This window comes from Mustela putorius, unplaced genomic scaffold (assembly GCF_011764305.1).
Source record: "Mustela putorius furo isolate JIRA1106 unplaced genomic scaffold, ASM1176430v1.1 tig00000551_pilon_pilon_pilon, whole genome shotgun sequence".
NCBI classification, from domain to species: Eukaryota; Metazoa; Chordata; class Mammalia; order Carnivora; family Mustelidae; genus Mustela; species Mustela putorius.
The window spans coordinates 271228-288443 of record NW_025421412.1 but is presented as its reverse complement, the minus strand read 5'-3'; the positions used below and the strand labels follow the sequence as shown (position 1 = coordinate 288443).

Sequence of the window (17216 nt, the reverse complement as noted above, 5' to 3'; positions counted from 1 at the left end):
GGGTCTGCAGGGACCTGTGCAGGTGGCCCGCTCGAGCTACCAGGTTGTGACCAATCCCTTCCTGAGCGGTCAGTGCAGCGGGAAAGGAGAGCAGAGAGGGTCCACCGTGACGCACTGTGCCGGCTGGTTGGACGTGCCGGTGCACCGTCATTTCGAACCTTCCTGACCAGACCAGCAGACTCGAACAAAGACAGTTAATGCCCCCGAGTGAGCGTTCAGGGCTCCCTGGGTTGCTGCCGGGGCCACATCAGAGAAGGACTGTACTCTCACTCGGTCTGTACCCTGATCCCGGGCAGGGGCACCCTCGCTGGTCCTGCAGCTACACTGCATTTACCCACTAGAGAAAGGCGCCCCTGCCCTGACCTTTATGTCCGTTGAGTCAGGAAGCCTCAGACCCTGAGCCTGGGAGGGGAAGACGCTTTCCCATCCTCAGCCGACACGGTCATAAAAATACACAGATCCGGGCGCCTGGGTGGCTCAGTTGCTGGAGCAACTGCCTTCAGCTCGGACCATGAACCCAGAGTCCCGGGATCAAGTCCCTCACCAGGCTCCCTGCTGCGGGGGGTCTGCTTCTCCCTCTGACCTTACCCTCTCCTGCTTGCTGTCTCTCATTCTAACAGATACATCAAATCTTTAAAACACACAGTCTACAGCCCCTCCGGGGCTGCGACCTCAGGCTGTGGCCCCGCTGAGGCCCGGAGAACGTCCTCTACGGGCGCGACCCTCCAGTCTCAGCCCGGGGCACTGGGTCGAAGGGGCACCGAGACACGGCCTTCCCCCCCCAACAGCTCTAACTTTTGAGTTAGTGGATGCCATTAAAAACAAACGGGTTGGGGCGCCTGGGTGGCTCCGTGGGTTAAGCCGCTGCCGTCAGCTCAGATCATGATCTCAGGGTCCTGGGATCGACCCCGCATCGGGCTCTCTGCTCAGCAGGGAGCCTGCTTCCTCCTCTCTCTCTCTCTCTGCCTGCCTCTCTGCCTACTTGTGATCTCTCTCTGTCAAATAAATAAATAAAATCTTTTAAAATAAATAAATAAATAAATAAATAAAATAAAAACAAACGGGTTTCACGTTTCAAATCCTTTGGAGAACTCTGACGATGCAGCCATGCGGGCTCCTTCCCCTTGTTGAAAGGGTCTGGGGGGGCAGCCCCGCTCAGGGGGCACCTGCCTGGCCTTGTGCGTCTGGGACCCTCCAGCCCCTGGCATGGGTCTGCCCTCCCGGACCCCTCATGCGGTCCACCAGGGCCCCCCTCTAAGGACACCAGTCCGTCATCAAGGGGCACCTGCCCTGGAGTTGTCCGCCAGTCCCCAGCATGAGCGGCATCTGGGGTCCCCTTGAATAACGGCAGTTTCTGGCTGGAAGCTGCTGTGGCAGGTCAGTAAGGAAACCACAGGGTCCCCACCCTCCGCAGTCTTCGGTGCTCCGAGGCTCTGTCGCGGCTAGTTGCGTGAGGACCGGACAGGCTGCCCTGAAGGGACAAGGCCGAGGAGGCAGCTGAGGAGGGTGAAGCACTAACGCGAACACGGAGGGCAGAAGTACCGGATGCAGGAAAGTAAAGCGAGGTTCCATGGAAGCTTCTGGAAGAACGAGGCCCCGGACACGGGTGAAGACAAGGATCCACGCTGTCCCCCTGCTGGGCCTGGGCCCTCCTAGAACATCATCCCCCGCATCCGCCGGCGAACAGTACCGACCGCGAGGGGCGGCACGAAGGAGACGCCACAGGAAACCTCAGCCTGGGGACGGTCTTCAGCCTGCGGAAGAGCGCGGGGGACCCAGGAAGAGGCAGGAAGGGGGCAAAACACCTGGGAGACGTCAGGAGGATCACCCGCGGCGGCCCCTGCGGGAACGCCCGGGGGAACATCTGGCGAATGCCCGGCACCGGACACCGGGCCACAGGGCCATGCCCCAGACCTGCCCCTTCCTCCGCGGAGGCGTTTCCACACGTCCTCGCTTGTCCGCGCACGTCTGAGTCCGCGTGTCCGTGCGTGTCCGTGCGCGCTGCGGGCTCTGCTTCTCCCTCCAAGAGCTTTCCCGCGACAGACCCGAAAACGCGCCCGTCTCAGGTGCACGATCCGGGTGTCCGGCGCCGTCACCGGGCTGTGCCGCTGTCCCCACAGTCGGCGCCGGGGCGTCTTCCCGCCCCGAGACAAGCGCGACCCACTTTCCACCCCCGCGCTCGGCTCTTCGGACACGGACACGCACCGAACGACAGAATCGTGTGGCGCGCGGTCGTCTGGCGCAGCGAACGCCCAGGCTTCGGCCGCCCCGCGCGCTCCCTCTCAGGCTCCCAGGACTCGCCGACCCGAGGCTCGCGGCCTGCTTCTCCCGCCTGCGGCCCACGCGCGCTCCGGCCGGTCGCTCCCGCCGTGCCTCCTGCACGGGTCTGTGCGCATGCGCGCGCGGCGTGGAGATGCCGGAGGCCGTGGACTGGGGCCCGAACTGTAGCCGCCCCGCCCCGCGGCCCCGCCCACTCCCACGCCCCGCCCGCGGCCCCGCCCACGCCCCACTGCCCGGCTGCTGCTGTCTTCTCGGTTAAACAGGTGCCTGGAATCGGAGAAACGCCTGTTTTCCCCATTTTTGTTTGACGACGGCTGGGTGGGGGCCTGGGGGTCACGGGGGCGACCGGGCTCGATCACAGTAAGTGATGCGGGCGCAGATTTTGCCCCTCGCCCGGGGCCGGGGGTGCGCCGCTTCGGGGTCCGCGTCCGCGTCCGGCCCGCGCCCCGGGTTTGCGCGGCCCGCGTCGGGGCGCCGGCGGCGGGGACACCCGGGCCCGGGCGCTCGCGCGAGGCCCGCCGGGGCCACGCGGCACCACGCGCACCGGGAGAGCCCGCGTCCTCCCGGGCCGGCGTCAGGCCCCGGGGGCTCCGAGTCCACGCTCACGGCCTCGGCGGCAGAGCGGCCAGCGGAGCCGCGCGGTGGGCACCGGCCTCCGTCTGCACGCGGCGCCTGGGGGCTCGGGCCGTGGTCGCGGGGTCCTGGGATGGAGCCCCGCGCCGGGCCCTCCGCCCCGCTGACCGCCCCGCTGACCGCCCCGCTGACCGCCCCGCCCCGCCGTCTCCGTCTGCCAAATAATGAAATCTTTTTTCAGAAAAGCTCTCTGTTGGTAGATACGCTGTTTCCTACTGTTGCTGAGACACGGGGGAGTACGGGGGCTCCGTGGGACCCGCGGGGACCCGCGGCTGACACGACCGTCGTCCCACAGCGCCAGGCCCGGCCAGACCCAGAAACACTCACTGGCAACCTTCGTTCCTGCTCTCGAGCAAACACCATCCGTGGAAGAAAGAGCATCACCGATGCTTCCCGGTGATCGGCTGAAGACCCGCCGCTGACTCCCGCTAGGAAAGATGCGTTCGGTAGGATCTCCTGGGAAATGGCAACACTCCCCGTTCTGTTCCTATCAACGTCTAAGCCACTGTTCGGTAAGCCGGTTCTAGACACACCAACCCCGCAAGACGTCGCTTCTGTCGTGATCACGCAGCTGTGTGCTGTGACCAGACACTGCGACCCCTTCCATGCTGCCCTTCACCGGGCCCTTCCCATCTGGCCCGAGCACCTCCTCCAGGCTCTGCTCTGGGCTTCAAGGAGGACACGTCTGCCTGTCCAGGGGTCCTCATCGGTTGACAGAATACAAATTCGGCGCTCAGGTCAGCTTGCCCTGTTTAAGGTACTGCTCCATTTCCAAATTAAATGGCCCAAATTTCCATTCCAACCTGCAACCTCTTCCACAGGCAGCAGTTCCTTGATACACAAAATAAGACCCCTCTTGGCCAAAGACGGCCCCTCCCAGCCTACCCTGGAAAGAGAGTCTTCTACAACATGTAGGCCTATTTTTTTTTTAAGATTTTATTTATTTATTTGACAGAGAGAGATCACAAGTAGGCAGAGAGACAGGCAGAGAGAGAGAGGGAGAAGCAGGCTCCCCGCTGAGCAGAGAGCCCGATTGGGACTCGATCCCAGAACCCTGAGATCATGATCTGAGCCGAAGGCAGCGGCTTAACCCACTGAGCCACCCAGGCACCCCATCTAGACCTATTTTTCCGAAGTGACCAACATAGGATTTCAGGCTGCTATTTTCTGCCCCGAACACTTTGGTACTCTCTTTGCCTTTCTTCCTTTTCCCCACACCAGTCTCTGAAAGAGTCCTGGCTTAAACTCAAGAAAGAAAATTTCTTAGATATTAACCAAAGATTAGAAAAACCATTTTCTTCCTTGTAAAATCAGACCCTGCCATTCATACCTCCAGTGCAAAACACAAAGTTCTGGAAAGAGGTTTTTTTTTTTTTTTTTTTAAGATTTTATTTGTTTATTTGATAGAGAGTGAGTGCACAAGCAGGGGGAGCAGCAGAGGGAAAGGGAGAAGCAGGCCTCCTGCAGAGCGGGGAGCCTAATGCAGGACTTGATCCCAGGACCCTCGGATCCTGAGCTGAACTAAAGGCCGATGCTCAACGACTGAGCCACCGAGGGGCCATTCTGGAAAGACTTTTAAATGAAGGTGTTCTTTTGTTCACTCACATTTCGCTGAAGGGAAATGGCCTGGGTCTGGCCAGACACACGGTGGAAATTCCAGGTCCACGGCGAACGTGAGACATCCTATGTTATTCTGGGGTATTCTGACGAAAGCTTGGCCTTCTTCTAGGTAACTTACTATCTCTTCGGTCGGCTAAGTACACCCCAGGCTGTTTCTCAAGCAGTGTGCATTTCGTGGTCAGGGTGGTCTTTGACGCTGACAGTCTCCGCAAGAGTGAAGGCAATTATGGCAGCTTAGCATGGCCTGATTTCACACCCAGGTAACATCCATGTCAGTGCGTGTAATGGCAACAGTGCTGTGTCACGCCTATGAGATTGCGTGTGTGGGAAACACCTGTTTCTGCACCTTGGTAAGGAAAGCAGCATTACTGAAACCCCAGCAGGGCTAACCTCCATGTGCACAGGGCATAGGGGCTGGTCCCCCCAACAAACCCATAAAATCCCTTCTTTTCCTTGCTCAGGAGCCAGAAGTGAGGGCTCAGAGAAGATAGATGGTGGCAACAGAAGGCAGCTGATGTTAAGAGGAACTGGTCACCAGGAGTGCCAACACCCCAGCAGGGGTGAGGTGGGGGCACTCTGGGTTGGAAGAACCCCTGAGCAAGGTGCCATGACCACCACGCTGACTGATCCCTTCCCTCCAGCTGTGACATAGAGAAAAACCAGGTGACGCATCTCAAGGCCTTGAGAACAAAGACTGGTGGCAATGAAGACTGTGGAGACAGTTAGCAACAAAGCGGGAGAAGGTTCCAGCAAGTCACATATCCGATGAGCATTCTGAGATCCAAAATATATAAAAAGCTCCTGGCTACCCAAAAACTAAAGGCAAACAACCCACTTAAAAATGAGCAAAGAACCTGGAATACATTTTTCAAAGGTCCAAACTGTCCACATGGACACGAGAAGACGCTGGGCAGCATGTTTCATTACAGAAACGCAAGTCAAACCCACGGTGAGATACCGCTGCTGTGAGATGACCAGAATCTCTGTCAAAGGAAAGTAACACATGTTGGTAAGGATGTGGAGAAAGTGGGGTGCTCATATGTGGCTGGGGAGCGTGCAGTGGAGCAGTTGTGTAGGAAACAGCTGGGATGTGTGCCTGCAACCCCTCCACGGGCCACACGCTCCCAAGAACCCAACACAGGAACGTACACAGCAGCCAGCCAGTGGAGACAACACGGTCACACACCTACATAAGGGCGCAGGGCAGGAGGACGGGGTGTCCCCGCTGCCCTGGGGGGTTACCTGAAGGTCACCTGGGGTCCCTGCAGGCGGTCACAGATGGTGAAACCAGAAGTGGTGGTAAGTGCTGTAAGTGCCACTGAAGTGCACACTAAAAATGGCTACACATCCGGGACCTGTCCTCCACAAAGCCATTCCCATGCTGGACAAAAGAACACCCTTGCCCTAAGTGGGAACAACCCAGAGGGCAAAAGTCTTGGGCCTGCCAAGATGACCTCAGATGTGTCACCTGTGGAATGTTCTGGAAGACAGACTTCTTCATGACAAGCCTGTAAGGACAGAGGTGGCTGGAAGGTGCATGGGATGGGGAAGTGGGACTTATGCAGGGACTTAAAGAAAGATGTAATAAATTATTTCTAAAGGCCACAGGCTGTTGTGTTCACTGATTCGGGCACAGGAGAGGGCAGAGCTCCACCAGGCCTCCAGCCGCGAGAAAACAGAAACGGCTGTGGGGTTCCAGATGCACCCAGCTTTTGCGGACTGCTGTCCCAACACATCCCAGGCCATGGGGCCTGCCCACCCTGGGGCCAGAGCAAGGCTGCTTCAGGCCCAATGGGCTGCGGCACCCGAGACAACCCAGAGATCCCTGCCAAGCTCAAGTCGTTCAAACTCCCGAGTCATCTCAACACTGTTCTTGGTCTGAGCAGGCAGCAGACCGGCCAGCTTGCAAGCGGGCTGCCCTGGGAGCCCCGCAAGGAGCCAGACCAGACTGACATACACAGGATGCGTTCTGAACTTTGTTGAAATAGTGAATAAAAGAACTTTCAGGAGAGAGACTGACTCTGACTTCACCTCCCCATTCAGATCACCCAAGCCCCTCCCTGGTGTGGGACTTCCGAACAGCCCGCCCCCAATCCTCAAAATCGGGATGAAGGGTGGATCGCACGGGTCACAAGGCCCCCCGCAACCTGAGCAGCCCGGGGCACCACGTTCGGTGCACGACGCCATCTCCGAGTGGAACGGGGGCCCAGAGCTACGGGGGGCAAGCCGGCAGGTCGGTGGCCCTCAAACTTGCTGTTCGCGGAGCACCGAGCAGAGCACTGACTTCTTCCTTTCGGGGCTTGACACTCGGACCCTCTCCCCGTCCAGGGTCTAGTAGGGGTGCAAGAAACAAAGAGCAAAGGCCACGTCTGAGGACCGACTTCCAGTGGAAGGGGTGTGTTGCTCTGGGTCCTCAAGAAATCACCAGTCCAGCCCTGCGCAGGAGGCCAGAGTCAGAGCCCAGACTGCGGCCCCCAGGTCCTCCGCGCTCTCACTCGCCACAGTAAGGGCAAAGCCGTGTCCCCCCGTGACAAGCACACCCAGCACAGGGAGTGACCGATGGTTCTACCAACGTCACGGTTGCACCTGGCAAAATGAGAGACAGTCCACCAGCTCAGGACTTAGGGTCCCCTGGGCTTCCTCGCGGGACAGGTGCCTGATGGCCTGGTGACTACTGGACTTGGGGTCTGAGTGCTCCAGAGCAGCTTTGGTCGGTCCAGGGGTGTCCTGGGAGAACCCAGCCTCCTCTTTTGTGGTGGTTCCTGACTGACCAAAGCACAGGGATCTAAAAGGCCCGAAGGCACCACCATATGCACTGGGAACCCCAGAAGCACATTATGTATACTCCGGAGACAGCTGTCTGCCAAAGGGGGCTGCAGGGACCCGAGCCCTGGAGATAGCTCCGGCCGAGAGGTGGGGCCACAACCTGGCCAACTGCCGGACGCAGCCAAACCTTACGAAGGGCCCACGGTGTCCACCCCACGCAGGGAGAGCTGCCACCAGCATCACAGCCCATGATCCCCGGGGCCCCAGCTGATGGCCTTGCGTCCAACGCCAATAGGGCGAGTGTGTGCCTATGCCAGTCACCAGCCACAAGACTCCACTGTCCCTGGGGAGAGCCACAAACCAAACGTGAGCGCTGGGAGCTGGCTTTGAGTCTTAATGGCAACTTTAGAATAGGAAGAAACTGAAAGCATAAAACTGGTTTTCCCTTCCTTTTTTATCACTGTGAGAGCCCGCCTGGGAGATGGATGTACCGTCTTCTTCAGGCCTCACACCACAAACACCGGCCAACCAGTAGCTCACACAGAAACATATCCCGGTCATGGCACCATCTCGCGCTTGAAGCCACTGCACGAACGAGCTCTGGGACGTCCAGGGACGCCATGCAGAGAGCTTTGCACCCTGCCCAAGGCGGACGGCCCCCCTGCAGGCCTTCCCAGCCCCCAGATGAACCAGAGGCCCTAATTCCCTGAAGGGAAAAACAACCAGCCCCTCCTGGTGGAGGGGGTACGGGAACAGCCCCTCCCCCCAGGTGTTCCTGGCCCTGTCGCTAGTGGGCCACCAACCATCTGACACACCTGGGCCTCCTGCCTGAGTCCTGACACCCTGGGCAGCTGAGGCTGTGTGGAGCAGGCAGGAGACATGTTTACTTCCAACAGCAGCTGAGCGGCGCCTGGTGGCTCAGTCAGGTAAGTGTCTGACTTGGGGCGTGAGATCGAGCCCCATGTTGTGCTCTGCACTAGATGTAGGGCATGCTTGAGATTCTCCCTCTCCCTCTCCCTCTGTCTCCCTCTTCCCCTCCCCCTTCACATGCATGCACTTTCCTTTAAAAAAAAAAAAAAAAAAGTTGAAAAACCATGAATAAATCAGTATCTAGGTCTCCCAAGAAAACACAGCTGAACCTTGAACAACAGGTGGCTGTAGCGACAATACCCTGCACAGAACATCCACGTGCTGGTTTTGATTCCCCCAAAACTTAACTACTCTTCTCAAACTCTTTCAAAAAATAGAAAACAAGGAAAACCTTCAATTTCATTCTAGGAAGTCAGCATGACCCTGATGCCAAAACCAGATAAAAACTCCACAAAAAAGAAAACTACAGGCTAATATCCCTTATGAACATAGATGCAACGTCCTCTACAAAGTATCAGCAGACCAAATCCAGCATTAAAAGAACCGTTCACCATGACCAAGTGGGATCTAGTCCAGGAATTCCACATTTGCAAATCAATCAACAAGATACATCACATCCGTAAAAGAAAAGATGGGGCACCCGGGAGGCTCAGTTGATGAAGCGCCTGCCTTGGGTTCAGGTCATGATCCCAGGGTCCTGGGATCGAGCCCCGCACTGGGCTCCTGCTCAGTGGGGAGCCTGCTTCCCCTCCCCCTGCTTATGCCCTCTTCTGCTATCTTTGTCTCTCTCTCTCTAATAAATAATCTTTTTTAAAAAAATAAAAGAAAGGATAAAAACCATCCGGTCACCTCAATAAATGCGGAAAAAGCATTTGACAAATACAGCATCCATTCGTGATTAAAAGAAAAAAAAAAAAAACCTTCAACAAACCAGGTTTAGAAGGAACACACCTCAGCATAATAAAGGCCATACACGAAAAACCCACAGCTAACACCATCCTCAGTGGGTAAAAACTGAGAGCTTTTCTCCTAGGGTCAGGAACAAGACAGGGATGTCCACTCTCAACACTTTTATCCAACATAGGACTAGAAGTCCTAGACACAGCAAGAAAAAGAAATGAAAGGCATCCAAAGTGGTAAGGAAAAAGTAAAGCTTTCAATATTTGCAGATTGAGAGACTCCACCAAAAATCTATTAGAACTAATAAATGATAATGAACATAATAAAAAAAAACCTAATAAATTCAGTAAAGTTGCAAGATACAAAATTAATATACAGAAATCTGCTTCATTCCTTTACAGTAATAATGGAGTGGCAAAGAGAGAAATGAAGACAACAATCCCATTTCCAACTGCACCAAAATAATAAAATACCTATAAATAAACCTATTTAAGGAGGTGAATGACCTGTACTTCAAAAACTATGAAATATTCATAAAAGAAATTGCAGATGACCTGAAGAAATGGAAAGACATTTCATGCTCATGGATTAGAAGAATGAATATTGTTCAAAATATCCATTCTACCAAAAGCAATCTACAGCTTTAATGCAATCACTATCAAAATGCCAACAGCATTTTTTAAGAACTAGAACACATAAAATTTGTATCCACAAAAGACCCCAAATAGCCAAAGCAATCTTGAGAGAGAAGAACAAAGCTGGAGGCATCACAGTGTCAGATTTCAAGATACACTACAAAGCAGGAATAAAACAGTATGGGACTAGCACAGATCAGCAGAACAGAGCAGAGCAGTAAACCCACACTTACATTTTCAATGAATCTGTAACAAAGGAGGCAAATACATGGGAGAAGACAGTCACCTCAGTTAACGGAGTTGGGAAAACCTGGACAGCACTACGCAGAGGAATGAAACTGAACCATTTTCTTACATCACACACAAACAAACTCAAAATGGATTAAGGACCTAAAGGTGAGACCTGAAACCATACAATTCTTTAGAAGAAAACATGGGCAGCAATCTCATGGACATTGGCTTTAGTAACATATTTGTGCCTCCTTGGGCAAGGGAGACAAAAACAAAACTAAACTATTGGTGCGACACCAAAACACAGAGTTTCTACACAGCAAAAGACACCTCCGACAGAATCAAAAGGCAACATACTGAATGGGAGCAGATACTTGTAAACAAACTGAAGAAGAATTAATATCCAAAGTACATTAAAAAAACTTATAAAACTGAACACCAAAGAAACAAATAATCCAATTAAATAATGGGCAGAGGACATGAACAGACATTTCTCTGAAGAAGACATCCAGATGGCCAACGGACACAGGAAAAGAGGCTCAACATTCCCCACATCAGGGAAATACAAATCAAAATCACAATAAGATATCCCACCTCACACTTGCCAACGTGGCTAGAATAAAAAATACAAGGAGCAACAGGTGTTGGTGAGGCTGTGAAGAAAGGGGAGACTCGCACATGGCTGGTGGGATGCAAGCTGGTGCGGCCGCTGTGGAAAAGCGTACGGAGGGTCCTGAAGAAGTTAAATATAGAATTACCATAAGATCCACTAATGCCACTACTGGTATTTATCCAAAGAAAATAAAAACAATAATTTGAAAAGATATATGCATCCCTATGTTTACTATGATATTGTATTACTTTTATCATCATTTTATAATTACATATTATAATCTTTATATTATTATATAATTATATTACATTACTTATTTTATCATCATATATACTACTCAACCACAAAAAGAAAGAGATCTTGTCATTTGTGACAACATGGATGGATCTAGAGGGCACGGTGCTGAGTGAGATATGTCAGAGCAAGATCAATAGCATACAATTTCACTTGTATGTGGAGTCCTAAAATCAAAGCAAACAAGCAAAAAACACACTCATGAATACAGAGAACAGGGCGCCTGGGTAGCTCAGTCGTTAAGCATCTGCCCTCAGCTCAGGGCATGAGCCCAGCATCCTGGGATCGAGCCCCGCGTCAGGCCCCCTGCTCGGCAGAAATCCTGCTTCTCCCTCCAGCCTGCTTCTCCCTTTCACTTCCCTGCTTGTTTTCCCTCTCGCTGTGTCTCTCTCTGACAAATACATAATATCTTAAAAACATAAATAAATACAGAGAACAGACTGACGGTTGCCAGAGGGGAGAGGGGTGGGGAGCGGTGAAACAGGTAAAGGGCATTATGGGCCACAAAACTCCACGTAGAAAACACGTCAGTCGGGGAGACGGGAATGCCGTCGGTAACACTGTCATCACCTTGCACGGTGACAGACGGCGACGGCACTCTGGAGCTGAGCACGGAGCATGCAGAGGATGCTGTGCGCCTGCGACACAATGTTACTTAGACTTAGACTTCAAAAAAGAAAACAGTAGTTTACTGTTGACCAGGAGCCTTACCAATAATGGAGATAGTTGACTAATACATACTTTGTATGTATTTGTATTGTAAACTGTGTTCTTATAATAAAGTAAGCTGGAGAAAAGAAAATGTTATTAAAAAGAAGAATCATAAGGGAGAGAAAATACATCTACACTATTGCGCTGTATTTATTGAAAAAAAATCAACACGTAAGTGGACCCATGCAGTTCAAATCTATGTTGTTGTCAACTACAATCCATAAAGCAAAGATTTATAAATGATCAATGTTTATTATAACAATATTTACGTTGGCAAGAAAACAAGGAAATGCTTAAACATTCAAAAACTGGAGAGTCCCCAGATAAAGTGCCTTCGCCCTCACTGGATCCGGACGCAAGGCTGTGGGGGGCAGGTCAGACCACCGCCCCCAGAGCTGCCTGTCCACGGGGGAGGCCGGCAGGAAGCCACATGGGTCCTGAGCGGCACAGAGGGCCAGGGCAAGGAGTGGATAAGGCTGAGCAGAAGGCCACACGGCAATCAAAGCGATTTTCATGAAGAACTTCCAGAAATACGTGGAAATGTTCGGAGTGGAATTTTTAAAGGATATATGAAATATATACATGTACACATGTGTATTTGACATCTAATAAGTACACACACACGAGACATCTCTGTATGAAAAATAAACTTAGAGAAGAAATGGTTGAACAGAAGAACCAGAATGTTACACAGATGCCGACTGTACCAAGCCTCTTGCTGGGAGAATGAGTCACTTTTTTCTTATTCTTGAAAATTTAGAACTAGGTTTTTCAAAATCTCTATAGAGCACGTTTATAATTAAATAGAAGTGCTTGTAAATTTAATAGCCAGTAATTCCTTCACCTTATATTAAACACTGACCACGTCAACTTATTATGTGTCATAATAAAGGCAATTTCTGTTAGAGTTTAAATGTAAAATAAACCATAATTCAGAGCTTTGTGATTCAATGCCCACTTGATTTCCTTAACTTAGAAACTCATTCACAAACCCCATTTAGACTGGGTGCTTCCTACAGCAAGGGTCTGTATTGCTGTAGGAATCTGCTCAATCTGTAGGAATCAATCTGCTCAACGAATCCCTTTAATTATTTTATTACTCATTTTATGTTTAACTCCTGAACCAGCTGGGTCCAAGTTGTAACACATGCTACAAAATCATCGACCCCATTTCTGGGTATACAGTAGACACATAATTCATGGTAACTGAATAATAAGCATAGTTCCTCTCAGAAAGTTCTATGTTTAAAATAAAAATTAAGAGTTTTAAAAGGAAACTATTCTTTTTTTTTTTTTTTTTTGAAGATTTTATTTATTTATTTGACAGAGAGAGCAAGTAAGAGAGGGAATGCAAGCGGGGGGGGGGGGTGGGAGAGGGAGAAGCAGGCTCCCCGCTGAGCAGAGGGGCTGATGCCCAGGACGCCGGGATCATGACCTGAGCCAAAGGCGGATGCTTAACCACTGAGCCACCCAGGCGCCCCGACAGCTAACTTTTTAAAACGATAGGCAGGATATTCTCAGGTTTCTAATAGACAAAAGGTATCAGAGAGAACACAGATGGAGATGGGAACATGTATGTGAGCCTAATTTATGATAAAGATGGCGTTTTCGTTCACGGAGGAAAAGGTGGTATATTTAGTAAGCGGAGTTGGCTTAATTGGCTGTCTTGAAAAAAATGACTCCTAACTCCCATCATACAAAATAAATTCTGAATGGATTGATGGTGACAACATGTGAAAACAGGAACATCTCGGAGACTGAGTGTGGCCGGAGACACCAAGTGACGAACAGCTGGAAGGAAGCGTCTGGGCTCCTGCTTGGGACCCACCCGCGGGTGGCCTGGCCGGTGCGCTCCCCTGGGACAAACCAGCCGCCAGACACACAGGGTCCGTGAGGCGGGAGCGCGGCCCCACGTCCGGGACCCGTGCCGGGACCCCGTGTGCAGGTGCCTGTCGCGAGCTGGCCGCAGGGCGCGGGCCCTCAGCTCTGGGGGCGGCCCCGCTCTCATCCCACCGGAGAGGCGGAAGCCGGAGCCTGGGGCGCTGTGGGTGCCCGAGCCGCCCCGCTGACCCCAGGCTGTCTCCTGACAGCAGGTGGGTGGACCCGTCCTCTCGGTGCTGCCCGTGGACGCGGCGTCATCCCAAAACGGCCGGAGACAGTTCCCCAGGTGGGGCCGGATTTATCCTAGGGCGAGAGAGTGAGTTTGGTGCTTCCGCCAGCAGCTCAGAAGCACCCCTCCCGTGCACACACCTGTCGCACGCCTGTGAGATCGCAGAGAACGCTCTGGAAGCCGTTGAACCAAATGGTCAGCTCCGCACGGGAAGGGAGGGAAAGACAACTTACGGTTTCTCTGTGCGCTTTTGTCTCACGGCTACAGTGGACATTTCCTTTGTCACTGGAAATGTTTAAGGATAGAAAAAGGATTGTTTCGGGGCACCCAGGTGGCTCTGTCATTGAGTCTCTGCCTTTAGCTGGGGTCGGGATGCCGGGGTCCTGGGACCGAGCTCCGCATCGAGCTCCCTGCTCAGCGAGGAGCCTGCTGCCTGCTCCCCTCCGCCGCCGTTGCTCTGCCTGAGATCTCATTTGTCTCTGTCAAATGAATGAATGAATGAATGAATGAATCTTTAAAAAGTCTGCTAGAAATCAAAGATGACACTCACAGCAAACACCGCGGCTGGAAATCCCAGCGCGGCTGGAAATCCCAGCACTTTTGTCAGGCTCCCAGTTGTTTCTTTAAAGACAGAGAGAGAGAGAGAGAGATTTAGACAGAGGGGGAGGGGCAGAGGGCAAGGGAGAGTTTTAAGCAGTCTCCTCACTGAGCGCGGAGCTCACTACGGGGCTCCACCACCCCAGATCATGAACTGAGCCACAACTGGGAGATGCTTAACCCCTGGTGGGCATCTCCGGTGAGCCCCCCGGGTGCCCCAGGTCTCCAAGCTGTAATCACGTTTCCACACGCTGACTTACATACAAAGCACGCATCTTGCCCTCTGACTTGAACGATTTTTCTAGTCTGAAGTCTGGCTTCACTAGTAATAAATCAGCGCTGAAATGTTCACATTTAGTCTTTAATCTACTGTAATTCAAACTTCAACTATCCCCTCTTAACACACATGGTTACTTGATTCGAACTCCTGACTGCAGAGAAAGCTCTTTGGCCAAACCTGGGCCTGGCCCACATCCTCTGCCAGCTGCCTGGAGCGTGGGTGCGGCGGTCACCATGAGTACCAGCTCGCCACTCCCATTCTGAGTCTCTGTCCTCTGCCAGCCTGCCCTTTACCCACCATTCTATCTTTAGCTCCTAGAATCCGAGGCTTTGGCTGGCCTAGGCAATCTGCGTATTATTCAACGAAGGGCCAATTCACAATTTCCCATGAATCAAAATAAGTTGAATTCCTATAAAACCCCCAAACTTAATATCTCCCCTTGTGTCTAAGAAATGAAAAGTACTTTGGGCCACCAAGACCTTCTGGTGGCCTGACCCCGGCAGAACACTGAGGAAGGAGGCAGGCCCAGGGAGGCCAGGGCCAGGGGCCTAGGGGGCAGCGAAGAGCGAAGAGGCAGAGGTCAGGCCTGAAGGGGGAACAGGACAAAGGCCATGAGGTCAGAAGGCAGAGAGCCCAGTCAGGACAGGTGGAGGCACAAGGGCAGAGGGCAGCCCAAATCGGGAATACAGGAGGCCACAAGCCATGTGTTAAAATGGAAAACGGCCCAGGACACCAGAGTCACAAGGGAAGCAGGCAGTGCCACACAGCCCCTCGGGCCCCGCGTGTGTCGAGTCTTCTCACACTGGCAGTCACACATGTGACATCTCATGTCCTTTTTGGGCTGTAATTCCACAGGTTTCACTTTCCACCCTCGTCAACTGCTCTAGGAATGTCCACATCTCACATCCTGGCAAAGTGAGCGAGTGTCCCCACGGGGCTGGGCCGCCACTGACCTGGACACCTCCTGTGGCTGGGCAGCAGCCTAGAGTCTGTCCAGGAGGTTCCTGTGGCAGCAGCTGCCCCTCGTGGACTCCATTCCCATTAGAGGACATCCTGCCCCCACCACTGCAAGCCAGCCCGCCTGAGAAGCTGCAAGCCCCCAGGATGAGAGGAGAGAGGGCCCTGGAGGGCACACGAACCTCAACACCTCCAGAAGGGCTCGTGCTGCCAGTGCTCTTCCCAGAGCAAGGCCGAGCACAAACCTCCCAGAAACAGAGACTTAGAGTGACGGCCCCGCGCCCGGCCAAACTGTCCTCCTCCCCGCGGTCACCTCAGACCGGACAGGAGCCTTTTGCCAACCCTGTTTCCCCATCAGCGACAGGGGATAACAGTGCCTCAGCATGTGTGGCGTGGTTCCTGGCCTCCCCACAGAGTGAAGACCCGTGCTGACCGTCCTGAGGCGTTTCATCCCGCCACACCCAACACGAGGGTTTCTGCAGTTAACATCTGACCAGGGGCCAGTCACCGTCCTCACCGCAGGGCCTTCTGGGAGCCACAGCGACATCTGACCAGGGGCCGGTCACCGTCCCCACGGCAGGGCCTTCTGGGAGCCACAGCGACATGTGACCAGGGGCCGGTCACCGTCCTCACGGCAGGGCCTTCTGGGAGCCACAGCGACATCTGACCAGGGGCCGGTCACCGTCCTCACGGCAGGGCCTTCTGGGAGCCACAGCGACATCTGACCAGGGGCCGGTCACCGTCCCCACAGCAGGGCCTTCTGGGAGCCACAGCGACATCTGACCAGGGGCCGGTCACCGTCCCCATGGCAGGGCCTTCTGGGTCACCGGCCGAGGGCATAGTCAGAGGAGCCCCAGGGACGCGGGTCTGTCGGGACGCAGTCGCACTCAAGGGCTGCACTCCAGAGAGGGCATCAGTTCCCCCAACAACGACACTCCCTGCCCTTGAGGTTTATTACATTCCCCTCGGCTCCCCACAGTAAATCATGACCTTCCCTGGAGAACCTGGGTCCCCGAATCACTGCGGCGTCTGCGCGGTTTATCATAGGGACGCACCGCGGGGTGACAGACAGCAGCACACGAGGGCCCCGATTCCAGCAGCAGCGAGGACAGGAGGCCACGGGGCTGCAGACGGCGCACGGCGGCGTGAAGATGGGGCCCGGCCAGCCCCCAGCTCAATGTGCTGACCACTTCCAAGGAGATCAAAATCCCAGCTTCCCGAGGGAAGCTTCTGAGAAACCACCGATTCGTCCAGTCAGACAAGAGGCCACCTAGAGCCGGGCGGACAGGCGGGCTCCTACAGCTTCGTCTCGGCCGCGGGACCCGTCAAGCCAGACCTGGGGCCCCGCAGTCCCCTCTTCAGAAAGCGGCTGTGCGCACCGCAGCGGCTCTGAGCACTGAAGCACCTTCTTCCTGCACGTCGTGGCCCCAGCTCCGTCCAGCGCTCCGCTCGGGTCCTCCCCCTCGACGGCAGAACCGCAGCCCAGCACCGGGAGCCCCGCCCACGGCAGAACTGCACCCCAGCACCGGGAGACGCCAGCGTGGGCCGCACGCCACGCAGGCTCACAGAACCCGAGCTGACGGCAGCCCCGAAGGCGATGATAAATTTCCCTCAACCTCCTCCCAGGCCACGCGATTTTAATTGTTCTCGTAACGCCGCCCTGAGGTGCTGTACACCCACCAGTGAAACTAAAGCCGGACCCTCCAATCTGAACACACT

At 53.9% G+C, this 17216-nt stretch overlaps 1 protein-coding gene and 1 long non-coding RNA gene across 4 annotated transcripts in view; one reads left to right on the top strand and one right to left on the bottom strand.

Annotated features, from left to right (window-relative positions):
- RASA3 (RAS p21 protein activator 3) overlaps positions 1 to 17216 on the bottom strand; it is a 114557-nt gene that overhangs the window by 79857 nt on the left and 17484 nt on the right. The window lies entirely within an intron of this gene.
- LOC123392386 lies at positions 3454 to 7093 on the top strand. The gene is made up of 3 exons (XR_006607111.1): positions 3454 to 3650; positions 4643 to 4793; positions 4995 to 7093. It is a non-coding gene; the product is annotated as an uncharacterized LOC123392386 (long non-coding RNA).